General features: G+C 39.5%; 1 long non-coding RNA gene across 1 annotated transcript; it reads right to left on the bottom strand.

Annotated features, from left to right (window-relative positions):
- Positions 1-5,065: 5,065 nt before the first annotated feature.
- On the bottom strand, positions 5,066-15,742 carry LOC130238324 (uncharacterized). Its single transcript, XR_008838627.1, has 3 exons — positions 15,692-15,742; positions 15,450-15,530; positions 5,066-5,786 (listed from the first exon to the last, which is right to left on the bottom strand). It is a non-coding gene; the product is annotated as an uncharacterized LOC130238324 (long non-coding RNA).
- Positions 15,743-17,724: the final 1,982 nt, after the last annotated feature.

Below are 17,724 nucleotides of genomic sequence, written 5' to 3'. Positions count from 1 at the left end.
GCGGAGAAAAGTAGTTCCTTGTACAAAAGGATTTTTGAGACTCTCCATGTTTGATTTTCTTTTTTATACACACGGTTATGCCGTTGAACTGTTGTATAAATGCAATATCACACTTGTAGCAGTGCGATGTGGTCTATCGTCACTGGTGGGGGCCACTAAGGCATTCGGCCTGCGGCTTAACGCACACCTCCCACAAGTACTGATATACAGCCATATCACACTGATATTTGTGTAATATTGCTCATATATACCATATTACACCATGTTAGGTGTGTAGGTCGTAATGTCCTTTTAAGGAGATATTTTACCAAAAATATAAAAACTTACACATCCCTATAGACAAAAGAGGATATTTTGAAGAAAGTTGAAAATCAGTAAACCACTGACATCCATCATAGGAAAAACTATGGAGGTCAATGATTACTGGTTTCCAGCTTTCTTCAAAACATCTCCTTTTGTGTTTGGCAAAAACTCAAACAAGTTTGGAAAAAGTCAAGAGTGAGTTAATGAGAATTTTTACAATCATCTCATTAAGCCATTTTGGATCTATTATCTAGTCATGATTATCATAATGGTATGAGGTGCAAAGAGGATGTGACAGTGTGAAATTAAATGAGCAAATTAAGCCTTCAGCAAAAAGAAGTTGTGACATTGCCTCTAGTTTGCCTATGCACTTAAACAGGTAACATGAAGTGCAATTAGTCAAATACCTCTGGAGATTACGGACAAACAAATTGAACTAAATATGCATGTTTCTTTTCACCGCCGAGCGCCCTGAGTGGCTCATTGTAAATCTTTCAGCTTTCTCTCCGTCAGTCTGTCTGCCTTCTTCTCATGCCCCCTCTGTGTTATTTCAAAAGGTCAGGAACATAAATCGCCAGCCAAGTTCAATTACAGTCACAGGCGAAATTGTCAGTTGATGAGTGTTTGTGGGTCTGTGTTTGCGTCTCAAGTTACGGAAAGAAAAGGTTAGGCTAAAGAATTACCCTTCCTCCGACTGAACCAGAGCCAGTGGCCTTTTCCACGACTGACCCTTAGTTGAGCATTCAGCTGGCAGCGAGCGCCCATGAGCTCATTCCAATTAGAGCGGCATAGTAAAAAGCCTCTTATTGTCTGTGTGTAGCTAATGCATTTGATCTCACCACCTAACCGACCTTTCAGAACAATCTCAGATCACTCACTCACCACTGGCAATTGAGGAACTACTTATTGTGAGTACTTCAATACAGATCTAGATAGTAATGCAACAGAATCCACGCTATCCAACCCAGCAAGTCTAGTGTGATTTTGTTCAACTCTCTTCTAAAATGCTTTTAATGTTGTATTATGGCTTGGTTTCTCGTTCAAAGCTCTGGATTAAGTTTAAAGTGATTGTTCTTGGGACGAGGCTGGAAGGTTTAGTCTTGCCAGATTCTAGCTGGTAGCCTAGTAGCCTGGTTTACAAAGTAAATAAATCAAAATGTGTGATGTTTAGTTTCCCTTCAAAAGCATGCTTGAAATTAGGCCCAGCTTCAGAGGGGGGTTTGAGCCACCTAATTATGAGCTTAGCCCACACAAGTGTAATAGAACCCGCCATTTGGCCAACTTAAAGATGATGTTTTTGTGAAACATTGAAGTTTAAACCATTTGTAGCTTATGGATTTCTTTTTTCCTAATTCAGCAAATTTAACTTCAAGTGGAGTGTGTGCCACAAAGGTGAGTGCGCTTGACAAACCACCTGTAGGACAAACTTCCTCCTCTCCATATGCACCAGACACTTTCTTCTCAACACTCCATGTCTCTGGAAAAACGGTTCAATTAATTAATTCATTCATTTTCCTTTGGCTTAGTCTCTATTTCAGAGCTCACCACAGCGGAATGAGCTGCCAACTATTCCAGCACATTGTATGTTCTATCCACCGAATGCCCTTCCAGCTGCAGCCCAGTACTGGGAAACACCCATTCACACACACACACACACACACACACACACACACACACACACACACACACACACACACACACACACACACACACACACACTAATACAATACGGACAATTTAGCGTACCCAATTCACCTATAACGCATGTCTTTGCACTGTGGGATTATTAAATTCTTAGGCCCCATTTACACTAATACATTTTAGTTTTAAAACGCATCATTTTTGGTACGGTTACACCTTCCCTCCACACTTCCCCAGAGTTTTTGAGCCCTGAAATTGGAGCGTTTTGGAAATGCTGAAGAGGCCGTTTTCACTTTAAAATGCTGCTGCTCCGTGTCAGTGTGGATGGGGAAAATGGAGACATCTGAAAACGGAGGTGCATGGGGCTGATTGGGATTGGGATACACCCACCTGGTCCAGACTAAAGTATCAAGACATTTGTCACATTTTGTTACATTACAAACCACAGGAGACGGCTCATTCTTCTTTCTCCACATCAAAGTTGATCCAAAGGTCAAGGTGCTCCAGGATTGGCCAGCCCAGTTACCTGACATAAACAATATTGAGCATGTCTGGGGTAATATGAAGCAGGAGGCATTGAATTTGAATCTAAAAAATCTTGATGAACTCTGGGAGTCCTGCAAGAACGCTTTCTTTGCCATTCCAGATTGCTTAAGTTATTTAAGTCATTGCATAAATGTATGGATGCAGTCCTCCAAGTTCATGGGAGTCATACATAATAATAATTATTTCTCCACTGCACCCTGACTTTATATTCTATACATTTTTGTTAAGTGACAAGACTTTTGTCTAAGTAAAGTCAGAACTTACTGTTATAATTAAATAAATATAAATTAAGGCATGATTATATTTTATTTAGGTAAAATAAGTGTAATCTAAAAGCCTTTGCCTTTCATATAAGCCACTTCTGATACCAAAATACTCGTTACTGAAAAAAGTATCACTGTTGTAACGCTGTTTATTTACAGCGCCGTTATTGCCACTGAAAGTTACAGTTAATGGTTTATTAATAACAAGAATTGTACCTTACAATATAGTGTTACCAAATTAGCTACTAATATGCTGAGGCATCAGTTTTCAGATAACAGTTTATTTCTTTAAATCCATCAGCAGAAAGTTGAACTATTTCATACTAGACAGAGAATCCCTCATCCCACACTCGTTCACACTGTTATTTGGCCTATTTGTCAGTTTCTCTCTCTCCTCCTCCTGTAATATTTCTGTTTATATGAGTGAGTGGGTGGATATCTTTAAATTATTTAGTGAGAGTAACCGGAGGCCACATACAGGATGAGATCTTTCTGTATTCATCCTCTCAATGGGCTCGACTGAATAATGCATATCTGAGAGTCATAGGAAAGTAGAAAGTGGTATGAGACTGTTTGACATAAACACAATACAGCCACGGGGATGTTACAGTTGAGCAATAATGTTATTATGATGTCAAACTCAAAGGGTGGGGGAGGGTGCTCAAATTTGAGGCCTTTGTATTCTTTTCTTTGCCTTCTTTTAGGTTAGCGCAGGCTTTGTCTCAGCAGGAGCTACAGATATCTGAAACTTCTCAGCACGAGAGTAAAACATTTACAGATACAATTATTCTCAATTTGTGTTATTGTAAAGGTCATGTGACGCGTTTCTTTACAGATTCAGCTACATTTGCTACATTCAGCTACATTCAGAGACATTGTTTTGGCCATGTACAATATTCCGTTTACAGTATGCTATGTTGGCAACAAGGTGGCTCAATGGTTAGCACTGTCGCCTCACAGATAGAAGGTCATTGATTTGAGTCCTGGCTGAATCAGTTGGCATTTCTGTGTGGAGTTTGCATGTTCTCCCTGTGTTCGCGTGGGTTTCCGGGTGCTCCGGTTTCCCTCACAGTCCAAAGACATGCGCTATAGGTGACTTGAATAAACTAAGTTTGCCGTAGTGTATGTGTGTGCATGTGAATGTGTATGGGTGTTTCCCAGTACTGGGTTGCAGTTAAAAGGGCATCCGCTGTGTAAAACATATGCTGGATAAGTAGGCAGTTCATTCCGCTGTGGTGACCCATGATGAATAAAGGGACTAAGCCAAGGGAAAATGAATGAATGAATGAATGAGTATGTTATACTGTAATACTGCATGCCATTTCACAATTTTTCTGCTTTGTTTCTACACTGTTATGCTTCTTTTTCTTTTGTTTTTGCCCAACCTTCCTTTTGAAAAGGTAGGCATGCTTATGGCCCGTTTCCATAGAGTGGTACGCTACAGTACGGTACGCTCTTATGGCTGTTTCCACTGTCAAAAGGTACCTAAAAGCAAACTGTAATGTACCACTTTTTGGGTACCCTTTGCAAAGGGTACCTAGTACAACAACAGGGTACCAAAAGGTGAAGTTAGATGCGCAACTGAACATTATTGGTTTACAGAGACACTCACTCCTGCAACAATCCAGTAGAATGAAAACAAAGAAACTGGCATTTTTAAAAACATAGCTGAGACATTACACCGTAATAATATATACATATAATAACAGGCCATGATCGACCCGAGCTCAAACAAACTGTGTCGTCGTCTTGATGAACAGCCACAAAGCCAAGAAGAAGAGCAGAATCTCCTCGGTGCTCCGTAGTTTTTACAAGGCCGTCTAAAGTGTGAGCGGTTTCACCTTCTTGTTTGCGTTCGCCGCACATCTATATTTTAAATAACAAACTTCTTGAGCTTCTGACATCCGATCCTGTCAGAAATGGACAAACGCGAGAGTGAAGCGCAAAAAAACAAAGGAGAAACTGGAAAAAACAAAGGAGCAATTTTTTTATGCGCTCCAACTGAAGTGCAGAGAGCGGGTATGAAGATGGTTTCACGTTGGGTTCAGTGCGCATGGGGACTGCGCTGGAATTCCTTGAGTTTTCCGGGAGACAGAACAATACGGGAGATGGGTTTTTCTGTTGTATAATGTGTAAAACATATTTGAAAGTACATTTTAACTACATTTCCAAGACATTAAAATAGTTATGAGGGTAAATGAATTACAGTTCCAATGAAAGTCCCAACTGCATTTTATGTCAATTTAAAAACAAATACATTTGAATAATGAAATACAATTAAAATTCTATACAATTACAATTAATATGCATTTATGATGGTGGTTTATTCTGCTTGTTCCAACCCCAGATTAATAAAAGGACTAAGCCAAAAAGGCTCACAAAGGCTCTTTCAAAGCTCTTCAAGCTGAAGGTTAAGCTTAGTTTGAAGCGTTGGACAAAGGAGATTTAATTTAATGCCCAATTTAAAGTTTCTGATCTCATTTTCTCTACAAAACAGATCCAAGACAACCAAAGCCTTTGTTGCCGCGTGAGATTAATGGATCATAAGTTGGAGACGAGTGTGCATGCAAACAGCCAAGGACAATCGGTCAACAAGAAGCACTCCATCAAGTTTACAATTCTCCGGACAACTTCAAAACCTACGATTTATGTTTTTTTGGCTCTAAAAAGACACATTTTCCCTATTATCTGGATACTGTAGTGTGATGTAACCTGTGTCCATTGGCTTTTTTATTAGCCTTTTTTTCTTCACACTTCCAAGTTATGTCTGATCTAATAGCATCTAGCTCCCATAAATCTGTAGAGCATCGAGATTCATTGTTGTAGGCAAAATAGACCTCCTATCGCTCACAGCCCAAATGGCTCTCACCTCAAACCCAGAGACTCATCAGTACCAACCTATGTAATAAGTTGTGTTGCCGTCAGTCTCATTTCACTCTCCAGATGAGTTTTTTCATTCCTTTCGGTTAAGATCCGTTCCTCTTTGTCCCTTGTGGACTATCCATCCTTTGGTGTCTGTCTCACATGCAGTCTCTGAAGGAAGAGAAACAAGGCTATCAGAGCAGGCCTGTTCAGAGTGTTGTGTTCAGGTCATTATCACAGTGCATAAAGCTGTTGAATAATTCATATCTGTCATGTTTATTCGTGTTCATTCTGTATGTTGCTCCCAATCGACAGCATTCTTGTACTGTTATCACCATTCTTTCTACCAACTGTTTTTTTCTACCATTTTGTACAAGCTCTTTCTTTCTTTCTTTGCTTAATTGCTTGATATAATCATTTCCACATGATGTTTAACAGCACAAGGACATTTTTCATTTACTGTATTTCATTGCAGAGATGTATGGATGCAGTCGTCCAAGCTCATGGGAGTCATACACAATGCTAATTCATTTTCCATAGCACCAAGACTTCATATTCTATACTGTACATTATTTCTGTTAAGTGACAAGACTTTTGTCTAAACAAACTCAGACCTTACTGTCCTAATTAAATAATTAAAAATCAAGGCATGATTATATTTTATTTTTGTAAAATAAGTGCAATCTAGAGGCCTTTGCCTTTCATATAAGCCATGTTTGATCTATGTGACATTGGCGCTATGTGACATTCATAAAAATATTTTAAAATAATAAATCCTTATTTAATCTTCTGAGTTAATTCTCAAAGTCCTCTGAGACATGAATAATTTATATCAGGGGTCACCAAACTTGTTCCTGGAGGGCCGGTGCCCTACAGATTTTACTCCAACTCTAATCAAACACACCTGAACAAGCTAATCAAAGTCTTACTAGGTATACTTGAAACATCCAGGCAGGTGTGTTAAGGCAAGTTGGAGCTAAACTCTGCAGGGACACCGGCCCTCCAGGATCGAGATTGGTGACCCCTGATTTATATGATGAAAACCCTTTTTTTTTTTTTTACATTTGTTGAACATTGTTGAATAGTGAACATAGACAGTAGCTCAACCGTATGTGCTTCCAAGATCAAATCTGAATACTGTAAACATTGCTTGCTGAATCAGATTTTTTGTTTTTCATTCACTATTTGGTTTAGTAGGATTGGACAATATTTGGTTGAGGTATAATTATTGAATATCTGGAACCTGAATGTTAAAAAAATCTAAATATTGAGAATATCAACCTTATAGTTCACATTACGTTTTAGAAATGCTTATTTCTATCAAAAATCCATAGTTTTGATTTACAAAATATCTTCATTGACACACAGTCTTTGCTTGATGATTGTTGGCATTAAGAAAATGTGCCATTTTGACACATACAATGTGATTTGAGCTCTTGCCAATTATATGTGTGCAACATAGGACTGCTTTTGTAATCCAGGGTCACATATGTGCATTAAAGCCAAAATAAATCATTTTACAAAGAGCTATTATGTCTCTTCAGAAGACATGATACCTCTAGATTTATATGTATTCATTTATTGATCTGCTTCCGAACATTTTAAAGGATTAGAGCTTTAAGGTAAATTGACTTTCAGCTCAAATTTAGCAGATTGCATTAAAAAACAATGTATGTTGTCAAGATGAATGAAAGTATTTTGGGTTTGGAACAACACAAGGATGACTAAATCACATCAGAATTTAATTTAAAACTAACCTGTTATACGGTACGTTTTGCTGGCAAAAATAATGACTGTCATTTTTACTCTGGTTTACAAAAGAAAAACACTAAATAATATAAATATTTATAATAATTTACAAAATACCATACATGGAAAAAATGTAGTCTAGCCCACATTTTCTTTTTTGAAATTAATTCCAATGACAAGAACTAGTGTTACATATTTTATTATTATTGATGTACTATACTAATTAAATTATGAATATATGGTGAATGCATATTGTAAAAGTAAATCTCAGTAAAATATATATATTTTTTATATAGTTTTAACCTTTAAATGCAAAAATATGTATATTTTAAAATGTATCCCAGGTCAATAACTTTTTAATAATTTAATAAATGTATTATTTAAATAATTTAAATACATTTCAGCATAAACAAAAATTGCATTCGAAAAGTTCCTTAAATATTATTGGTAGAATAATTAACAAATTCTGCGCCAGTTTGTCAGTATCTCCACATACAATTTCACAACTGAATTAGTCTTCAAGGCCACAAAGGTTGGGATAAAGCTTGTATAATTAACACAGCTGACCCTGTTTGATAGCGTCCTCCTCTTCATAAGATTTGCTTGTCATAATCCGAAACTGTAATTTTCTTTCAAGATGTTACTCAACTGCTGAAAACTGAAATAATACTGATTTAGTGAACTTGTGTTCTGTATGTGTGTTGTAATTATGCCTAAAGTAACTATTGTTAAAGAGTTTACCTATGTAAAAATGACAAATGATTCTGCCAGATGTTAAGATGTAATAGCGGTTGGTATTTTTATGCAGATTATTTTTCGCTTGTTTGTCTTACTTTGCTCATCTACTTCATTCATTTGCCTCATTATCAAACACTGAGCATATGAGAGTCAGCTGTAAACAATGAACAGAACCTCTTTGACTCCTATGGTACACAAGCATTGTTGATCAGTCCTGAAAAACTGCCCCAACACATCCTTATTTTATTTTGTTTTTTCCAGAGGTAGTGCTTTCATTTAATGTATTTTTTCTCATTTGAACTTAATTCCTCACCATGACAAGAATTAGTGTTATATATTTTATTATTATTGATATACTGTACTAATAATATTATGAATTATCTTTCAACATACATTCCACTTCGCATAGGGAACTTCAATGCTATAGTGGAGAATCCAATTATGGGGATTTCGTTCAGAAAGCCAATCATCTGAAAGAGAATGTAAATGGGCCAATGAAATTCCAATGAGTTGGCAGCATCAGCTTGCGCAGCTGATGCTTGTTGCAATCAATTTAGCAATATAAGCACAGCGAGAGCAAGGCTGAGGCATCCTTTTCACTTCTGAGACTTCACAGCCTTCTGAGAGAGTCGATGAGGGTTCCTCCTGCAGATATCCATCGATTTTGGGCATACAAGAGTGGTCTCCCAGTCCAGAGTGTGGTACACTCGGCGGCAGACAGTTGAGCAGGGCTTTCTCCCTTGCCTGGGGTTCTTTGGGTCCGGTCCTCCAGAGCGGTGCGTATAGTTGTGCTTTCACCTAAAAGAGCAACACAATCGCGCAGCGTGTCCTTTTCAGGATGTTGCTCCGACTGTGCGTTTCTGGATGCGGTGGTTTCCTGTTCCCGGATGATGGGCACGAGCACTGCGTTGCATGTCTGGGGGTTCAGCATGTTAATGCGGTGTCATCATTGCGATGGCATGTCTGTTGCGCAGTTAAAATCGCGTCTAGCCCTTGCAAAAGGGCAAACCACCCCAGCTGTCCCCTGCACTGCAGCGGGCACTTGGGCAGGTCTGAGGGTTCCAGTGGGAGATTATCCATCGCCTCCGGGCCCACGGACCTCCCGCTCTTCCAAGTGCTCCATCCATGCTTCGAGTGGAGGAAACGATCCGTCTACTCAGATGGTAGCCCTTACGCTCGATGACACCAGGGACCAGACATCCACTGCTGCATCGGAGGGTGGGCTTTCATTGTCCGGCGAGGATCCAGATCAGCTCGCCCCCTTCGGGCAGGTGAGCGCTGTCAGGGATCCTGAAACAGAAATGTTAGCCGTGCTTTCCCGGGCTGCTTCGGCCGTGGGGTTGAAGATGGTTTATCCCCCAGCTCCGCGGACGGACCGACTAGATGGGTGCTATGTTGAGAACAAGAAGGCCAAGCCTTCAAAGCCTCGCGTCCCCTTCTTCCCGGAGGTGCACAGTAGGCTTACACAGTCTTGGAGGGCACCTTTTTCTGCCCGTGCTGTGTGGACCTCCGCCCTAACCACTCTTGACAGTGGAGCAGCCAGAGGCTATGAGGTGAACCCTCAGGTCGAGCGCGCCATTGCGGTCAATCTTTGTCTGCGTGGCGCCTCCTCTTGGCGGGGTCCGCCTCGTCTCCCATCCAAAGCCTGTAGATTATCTGCCTCCCTCAGAGCCAGAGCCTATAAGGCTGTGGGCCAGGCTGCCTCTGTCTTGCACGCTATGGCCACCTACCAGCGCTAACAAGTGCAGGCACTGGCCCAGCTGCACGAGGGTGGGTGCGACCCAAGCTTGTTACACGAGCTCCACACTGCAACCGACTATGCTCTTCGGACCACTAAGTCCACTGCTTGTGCGTTGGGGAGAAAGATGTCCACATTAGTGGTCCAGAGATCAGTGTTGTGCTTTCTTTCCTCCAAGAGAAGCTGGAGAGCAGGCTGTTGACCTCCACGCTCAAGGTTTACGTGGCTGCCATCTCTGCTCATCACGACGCAGTGGCTGGCAGCACCGTGGGAAGGCATAACCTCATCATCCGGTTTCTCAGAGGTGCTAGGCGAATTAATCCACCCCGCCCCCCCTTTCATGCGTTCTCACGAGCCTGCATACAGATCCCTTCCAACCACTCCCACTTAGACACATCTTTAAGATTTCTGTCACGTTGGCATCGATTAAGAGGGTCGGGGACCTGGAGGCATTTTCGGTCAGTGCCTCGTGCCTGGAATTTGGGCCATCTTACTCTCACATTGTCCTGAGACCCCGCCAGGGATATGTAGCCAAGGTTCCTACCATACCGTTTAAAGACCAGGTAGTGAGCCTGCAAGCGCTGCCCCCGGAGGAGGCAGACCCAGCCTTTTCATTACTTTGTCCAGTTTGAGCTTTGCGAGTTTGGATCATTTAGATCATCTGAGCAGTTCTTCATCTGTTATGGGGGTCGGCAGCAGGAAAGTGCCGTATGGATATTGGGTGCCATCTCCCTCGCTTACCAGAACCCGGGCGAGCCATGTCCCCTAGGAGTTTGTGCCTCTTGGGCACGTGCACGCGGCGCCTCTCTAACAGACATCTGTAGAGCTGCAGGCTGAGCAACACCTAATACATTTGCAAAGTTTTACAATCTGCGAGTGGAGCCGGTTTCCTCAAGGGTATTAGGTAACCCTTGGTGATTGAGGAAACAACTCGGTTAAGGTGTCGAAACAAGCTTGCCCCGCCATTCTGCCTAAAATGGAAATTTGTGCGCTTAATAAATCTTTTAGTAAAGTTCCCCGCTTAGGTGAGCTCTGCAGAGATTCCTCCGAGGCCCCCAGCACTGACTCAGTGGAGGAGTCACTTGCTGGCACATTACGTTGTAGGTCTGCCCTCTGGTCAGCCCACGTTTTGGGTATAGGTGCCCGTTATGCGTGATCCCCACTAGGCAATCCCGTATGCTTATTCAGCCACGGTGCAGTCATCCCTCACAGACTGACCGGTGTCTTCCCTTACCACTAACCATCTTATATTATAATATATGCGTACTCCCCCTTCTCAAGGCTAGTCCATATACCTTTTTGCCACCATATCTTCCCACTTGGGTAGCAGGTGGCCTCCACAGCGTCCTCCCACGCTTTCCCAACGTACTGTCGTATTTAAATTCCTAGAAATTATCTAGACGCTTTGCGGCTACCGAAAAATATATCTAAATCCATAATAATAATAATAATGCATGTGCGCTCACGTTTGCCTGGCAAACCTCTCATCAGGGGCGAAGGTAAGGTGCACTCATTATGTCGTTTTCCCAGACATTTCCCCATAACTGGATTTTCCACTATAGCATTGAAGTTCTCCATCCGAAGGGGAATGCTCTGATTACTAAATTAACCCACTTTCCCCGAGGGGGGGAACGGAAATGCTATATTGCATCGCCATAATGACTGTCCCTTAGATGTATTAGTCTCTTCAGCTAAAAAGGATGCCTCAGCCTTGCTCTCGCTGTGCTTATACTGCTAAATTGATTGCAACAAGCATCAGGACTCATTGGCATTTCATTGGCCCGTTTACATACTCTTTCAGATGATTGGCTTTCTGAACGAAATCCCCATAAGTGGATTTTCCACTATAGCATTTTCGTTCCCCCCTCGGGGAACAAGGGTTACTTTAGTAACCAGAGCATTCACCAGTCACTTTATTAGGTACACCTGTCCAATTGCTCATTAAAGCAAATTTCTAATCAGCCAATCACATGACAGCAACTCAATGCATCTAGGCATGTAGACACGGTCAAGACGATCTGCTGCAGTTTAAACTGGGCATCAGAATGGGGAAGAAAGGTGATTTAAGTAACTTTGAACATGGCTTGGTTGTTGATGCCAGACGAGCTGGTCTGAATATTTCAGAAACGCTTCCAAAAAAGAGAAAATATCCAGTGAGCGGCAGTTCTGTGGGTGCAAATGCCTTGTTGATGCCAGAGGTCAGAGGAAAATGGCCAGACTGGCTCGAGCTGATAGAAAGGCAACAGTAACTCAAATAACCACTCGTTACAACTAAGGTATGCAGAAGAGCATTTCTGAGAGCACAACATGTCAGACCTTGAGGCGGATGGGCTACAGCAGTAGAAGACCACACCGGGTGCCACTCCTGTCAGCTAAGAACAGGAAACTGAGGCTACAATTTGCACAGGCTCACCAAAATTGGGCTATAGAAGATTGGAAAAAAGGTTGCCTGGTCTGATGAGTCTCAATTTCTGCTGCGACATTCGGATGGTAGGGTCAGAATTTGGCGTCAACAACATAAAAGTATGGATCCATCCTGCCGTGTATCAAAGGTTCAGGCTGGTGCTGGTGGTGTAATGGTGTGGGGGATATTTTCTTGGCACACTTTGGGCCCATTAGTACCAATTGAGCATTGTGTCAATGCCACAGCCTACCTGAGTATTGTTGCTGAACATGTCTATCCCTTTATGACGACAGTGTGCCCATCTTCTGATGGTTACTTCCAGCAGAATAACGTGCCATGTCATAAAGCGTGAATCATCTCAGCCTGGTTCCTTGAACATGACAATAAGTTCACTGTACTCAAATGGCCTCCACAGTCACCAGTTCTCAATCCAATAGAGCACATTTGGGATGTCGTGGATTTGCATCAGGGATGTGCAGCCAACAAATCTGCAGCAACTGGGTTATGCTATCATGTAAATATGGACCAAATTCTCTGAGGAACATGTCCAGTACCTTGTTGAATCTTTGCTATGAAAGATTAAGGCAGTTCTGAAGGACTGAAGTCCAACGCGGTATTAGTAAGGTGTACCTAATAAAGTGGCCGGTGAGTGTATGTTAATTATAATTTGATTAGTATAATTATTAGTATACTGTAGGTTGTTTATTCATCTTTTTAATTTTTAGTGTTAATTTATGTATTTCATATAGATGCAGAGGCACAATTTCTGTTTTAAATTTGTTGTTTGATCCAGATTCATGACATCAGAAAGTTTGCTCATATTTACCCACCTTTATGTGGCACAATTTAAATTTTTTCTTAAGTTTTATTGATTTTAAATACACTATATATGGTTCCAGTTTCAGACAGCAAAAAGGTTTTCCCTATTTGTTCACAATTGTCATAGAGACTGTTCTGCATGTTTTGCATGAGACATAAAGAGCCAGATTGCTGAGGAAGGTCACATCTGTTTCCTATGTATCAAAATACCAAATGGATTTGCAATCAAATTTCCCTCCTGCTGCAAGAGAAATGATGGTTCACAGAAGATGGATCAAAATGGGTCTAGTATTAGTACAATGACATGTCTTGTTTTTAATCTTTAAAATCAAATGAAGATTTTGTTGTTACACAAAGATAATACTTATGAATATATATATTTTTATGTTTGAAGCATTAATATTTACACTGTAAAACATGCTATGTTCCACATAATTGATTTGTGTTAAGACAACATGAAGAACTTAGGATAACTTGTTAGTTTTTACAAATTTAAGTTGATTGAACATATAACAAGTTATTTTAAGTTAAATTGCTCAATTTAAATAAGTAGTTTGCACAAACAGGGCAGCACGATGGCTTAGTGGTTAGCACTTTTGCCTCACAACAAGAAGGTCACTGGTTTGAGTCCCGGCTGTGCCAGTTGGCATTTCTGTGTGGCATGTTCTCCCTGTGTTCACATGGGTTTTCTCTGGGTGCTCCGATTTCTCCCACAGTCCAAAGACATGCGGTATAAGTGAATTGGGTAAGTCCAATTGGCCGTAGTGAGCGAATGCCAGAGTGTATGGGTGTTTCCCAGTACTGGGTTGTGGCTGGAAGGGCATCTGCTGCGTAAAACATATGCTGGAATAGTTGGCGGTTCATTCTTTTGTGGTGATTTGATATATAAGGGACTAAGCCGAATGAAAATGAATGAATGAACAAACAGCAAATGTCATCAACAATTGATTCAAGTGTCATTAGCTTGTTAACTGAATGGACGGAATCTTCAATACCAGTGTATTCATGACTTCTGGCTTCTCCAAAGGGACTTTTCTTGGAATCATTGTGAAGTTTCCAGGTCTGATGAATGACCAGTAACCAATATTGGAAAGGCTCCAATAATGTGTCTCAGTTTTTCAGGGTCCATTGTCTAATACATGGTAACCACATGTTTTTTTTTTCTGTTTTAGATTTGTTACGCTGACATGATGTTTCACTTCATATTTGCAGACAACTAACATTCATTGTCTTTTCAAACTTCAGCTCTGTGAGCATAAAGACGTCTTTTATTGCTGTAACTGAAATTGTATTATAGGGAACTTAGTTGCAAACCACAGTGATGTGTCTCTGACACTTAGCATATTCATTCAAAATAATGAATAATGGAAAGGCTGATGATAAGAGAACAATTGTTATGTCTGTTACTGTTTCCAATGTGTAATTTCAATTGTGATTGTTGGTTGTATGCAAAAGAAAAGAGGATTTCAAACATCAGAACAATTTAAATGCAGTTTTAAAATTTTCCTTTTTTTCTTTTCTTTTTTGAAATTATGTACTGTAATTTGCAATTTTAAAAAAATATATAAATGAACAAATAAACACTAAAATTTCATTCAGTGTAACAATTAATAATTTATAATGTACAAAATAGAATGTAAGAAAAAAATATAATCTTCTTGCCCAAATAAATTTTAAATACAATAGTCAACATTTGAAGTGGATCATCACATTTCATCAAAGCTGTCCTAAAACTATTGAACAGCACCCATTCTTGTCCTCGGACAATTTTGAAAAACATTTTTAATTCACTTTGAATGTTGACTACTGTATATGGTAAATGTATATTGTAAGTGTAGATCTCAGTAAAATGAATAATAAAAAAATAAAATACAGTTTCAACCTTTATATGCAAATATATATTTTAAAATGTATCCCAGGTCAATCATTTTTAAATGATTTAATTATTAAAATAATTACAATTAATAAAATATTTTAAATATATTATGTTTTATATTATTTGCTTTCAATCACATTTATTATGAATACATTTCACCATAAAAAAAATTGTATTTGAATGAAAATACTTGTTTTTCACTGTTTAAAACAAATCTGTTACAAATATGTATTTGAAAAATCGACCAGGTTTTACCCATTTGTCAAGAAGTTAATTGTTTAAAACATTAGGCCTATTCAATTTAGTATATATTTAATTAATTAATTATATATTTCAATAAGTGCAGCTTAAACATTTCTATGATGTTTCACTTTTACATAAATATGCATTCTAAATGGTGATAGAACTTGATGTTATTTTATTCTCACAAACGTTATTTGAACATGAATTACACTTATGTTTATTCGATCCAGATTCATGACATCAGAAAGTTTGCTCATATTTACCCACCTTTATGTTGCTTCAACCACAAATGAACAAAAGAAGGATGCTGGGACGAATGTCACCATTCATTGTCATCATGTGGAACAACTATACATGGAAAACAACACGGTTAGTCTTTATTTCGCCTCTTTTAGATGTCCACAGAAGAAAGAAAGTCATTAAGATTTTGAACGTCATGTTGGTCAAGAATTAACGACAGATTTTAGAATTTTTGTGTAGCTCCACTATGCCTTTAAGATTATACTCACGTCGCCCGGAAGCTGCTGCAGAGGACAAATGCAAGTTGGCGGCGCGCGCTGGAGAGCGTGAATGACAGACGGACGCGCGCGGGGTTTCTCTTCACGCAACTCATCCGTTTGTCAAGATATTTTTGCTGAGATATACTTTGATGACACCGTTGTATTCACAAACTACAGGTTGGAAATAACTACTAAACACCAGCGACAAGTTTCCCTGGGGTGAGTTGGTAAAGTAATTAACTCCATGCGCACGTTTCGTTGAATGCTACGCCTTTTAAACAATATTCGCTTGTCCGTAATTCCAATAGTGTCTTGTTTTTAGCAGCTTTGGGACATTACACGAAATATAGCAAGATCTTTGTTTAAATATGCCCGAGCACTTATTAAACAGTGTTAATGAGTCTAAACTGCTTGTTCTCAAACCTGTTGGTAGTTTGTTTTTGTTTTGTCCATTTGTTTAGCGATTTCCGAGAGATGTTTTATGAATCGCTTTGTGTTTTTATTTACACAGTTTGACTTCATACGCTATATTTGAAGAGTTTGGCTTCAATGTTTTAAGTGTTTTAGACTTTAAATAAAGGTTTCTTGTGTGTCACAGCGGACAGGGGATGCGCGCTCCCGTGCGTCAGTAATTAAGTGATGGTTCTGCTAAAATGCGAGTTAAATAAACTTTGAACAAAAGTATAAAGTGTATCAGTGAGATGGGAATACGGTGATGTTTCGAAACGTCACATAAAGCAAACCTAGTAGTCTGTTGTTCCTTTGTGGTTAAAGGAAGGGTTGCTCCCCGTTACTTGATACACTACCTTTCCCTTCTGGAGAGCGAGCATTAAGCGCGCTCACGGGAAGATGCTGTCCAGTGTCCACAGAAGCGGATAAATTAATGGGACACCTGATACTGATTTGGCAATTTGCGTGCACTCAGAATTCTAAATGTTACGATATAAGTTATCAACAAGTCAGTCTGTAAAAGATTTGTATTAGAGTTTATTGTTCTTCCCATTTTCATACGTTTAACACAGAGTAACAAAACAACACCAGCCTTTGTCGCAACGGACTAAAAAGTTTATGATCCGGTCTTATTTGCATTGATGTAATATAGCACCACCAGTGATGCAGCCTTATGGCTTTTGTGGTTCCTTTTTATGTTTAGCTCTGCCAGAAACAACTTTTTACATGTGGGTGTTGGCTTGATTTGGTTATGGGAAGTTGTTCTGTGGTTTGACATGCTACAGACCATCAAACCATTTCAAACAGCATTTAAATATGTATTTTATCATTTAGGTGAGCAGGTTTGTGACATCCCAAGAGAGACAGGTACTTCAATAAAAATGTGAAAAGATGGACTTTTGCATTACATTGGCTTCAAATAAATTAAATCTGGGTTAACCTAAACACCATACATGTTTAAGCTAAGTTTCTTAAACTTTCCTTAATGTTAATAATAATAATAATAATAATAATAATAATAACAATAATAATAAGAAAAAGATTTAATTAGAAAAGTTGATCTTGACTAATTTTACATATATTAGTGATCCACCCTGCCAATGAGCCTTTGCTGAAAACCAAACAGTAATAAATGTTTAATCTCTTACCCACACATTTGAATTCTGAAAACATGTTTTGCATGTTATATGAGGTAAGGAGCAAATTCCAAACCAAATTTGTTCACACAAATGGCTAGGGCCATGTCCAGACTAATATGCTTTTGTTTTAATTGATAGTTAACCCAAAGCTAAAAATTCTGTGATCATTTACTCTTTACATGCTCCTAACCTGTTTGACTTTTTGATCACAAAAGAAGATGGTTTGAGAAAAGATGAAAACCTGTAACCATTGACTTTCATGAATTTGCTTTACAGCCAATGGTTGTTGGTTTTCAGCTTTCATTAAAGGGCCACGAAACCCCCATATTTTGGTCCAAGTCTAAGTCTGGTTAATTTTTTTTTTTTTCAAAAAATGCTCAGAGATGGGTGTGGAGTGCTGAGAGTAGAGGGAGGAGTGGGCGTGGCAAGCATAGCAGGGGAAAAGAGGGGAGC

This window comes from Danio aesculapii, chromosome 12, assembly GCF_903798145.1.
Source record: "Danio aesculapii chromosome 12, fDanAes4.1, whole genome shotgun sequence".
Lineage (NCBI taxonomy): Eukaryota > Metazoa > Chordata > Actinopteri > Cypriniformes > Danionidae > Danio > Danio aesculapii.
This window is presented reverse-complemented; position numbering and strand designations above follow the sequence as displayed.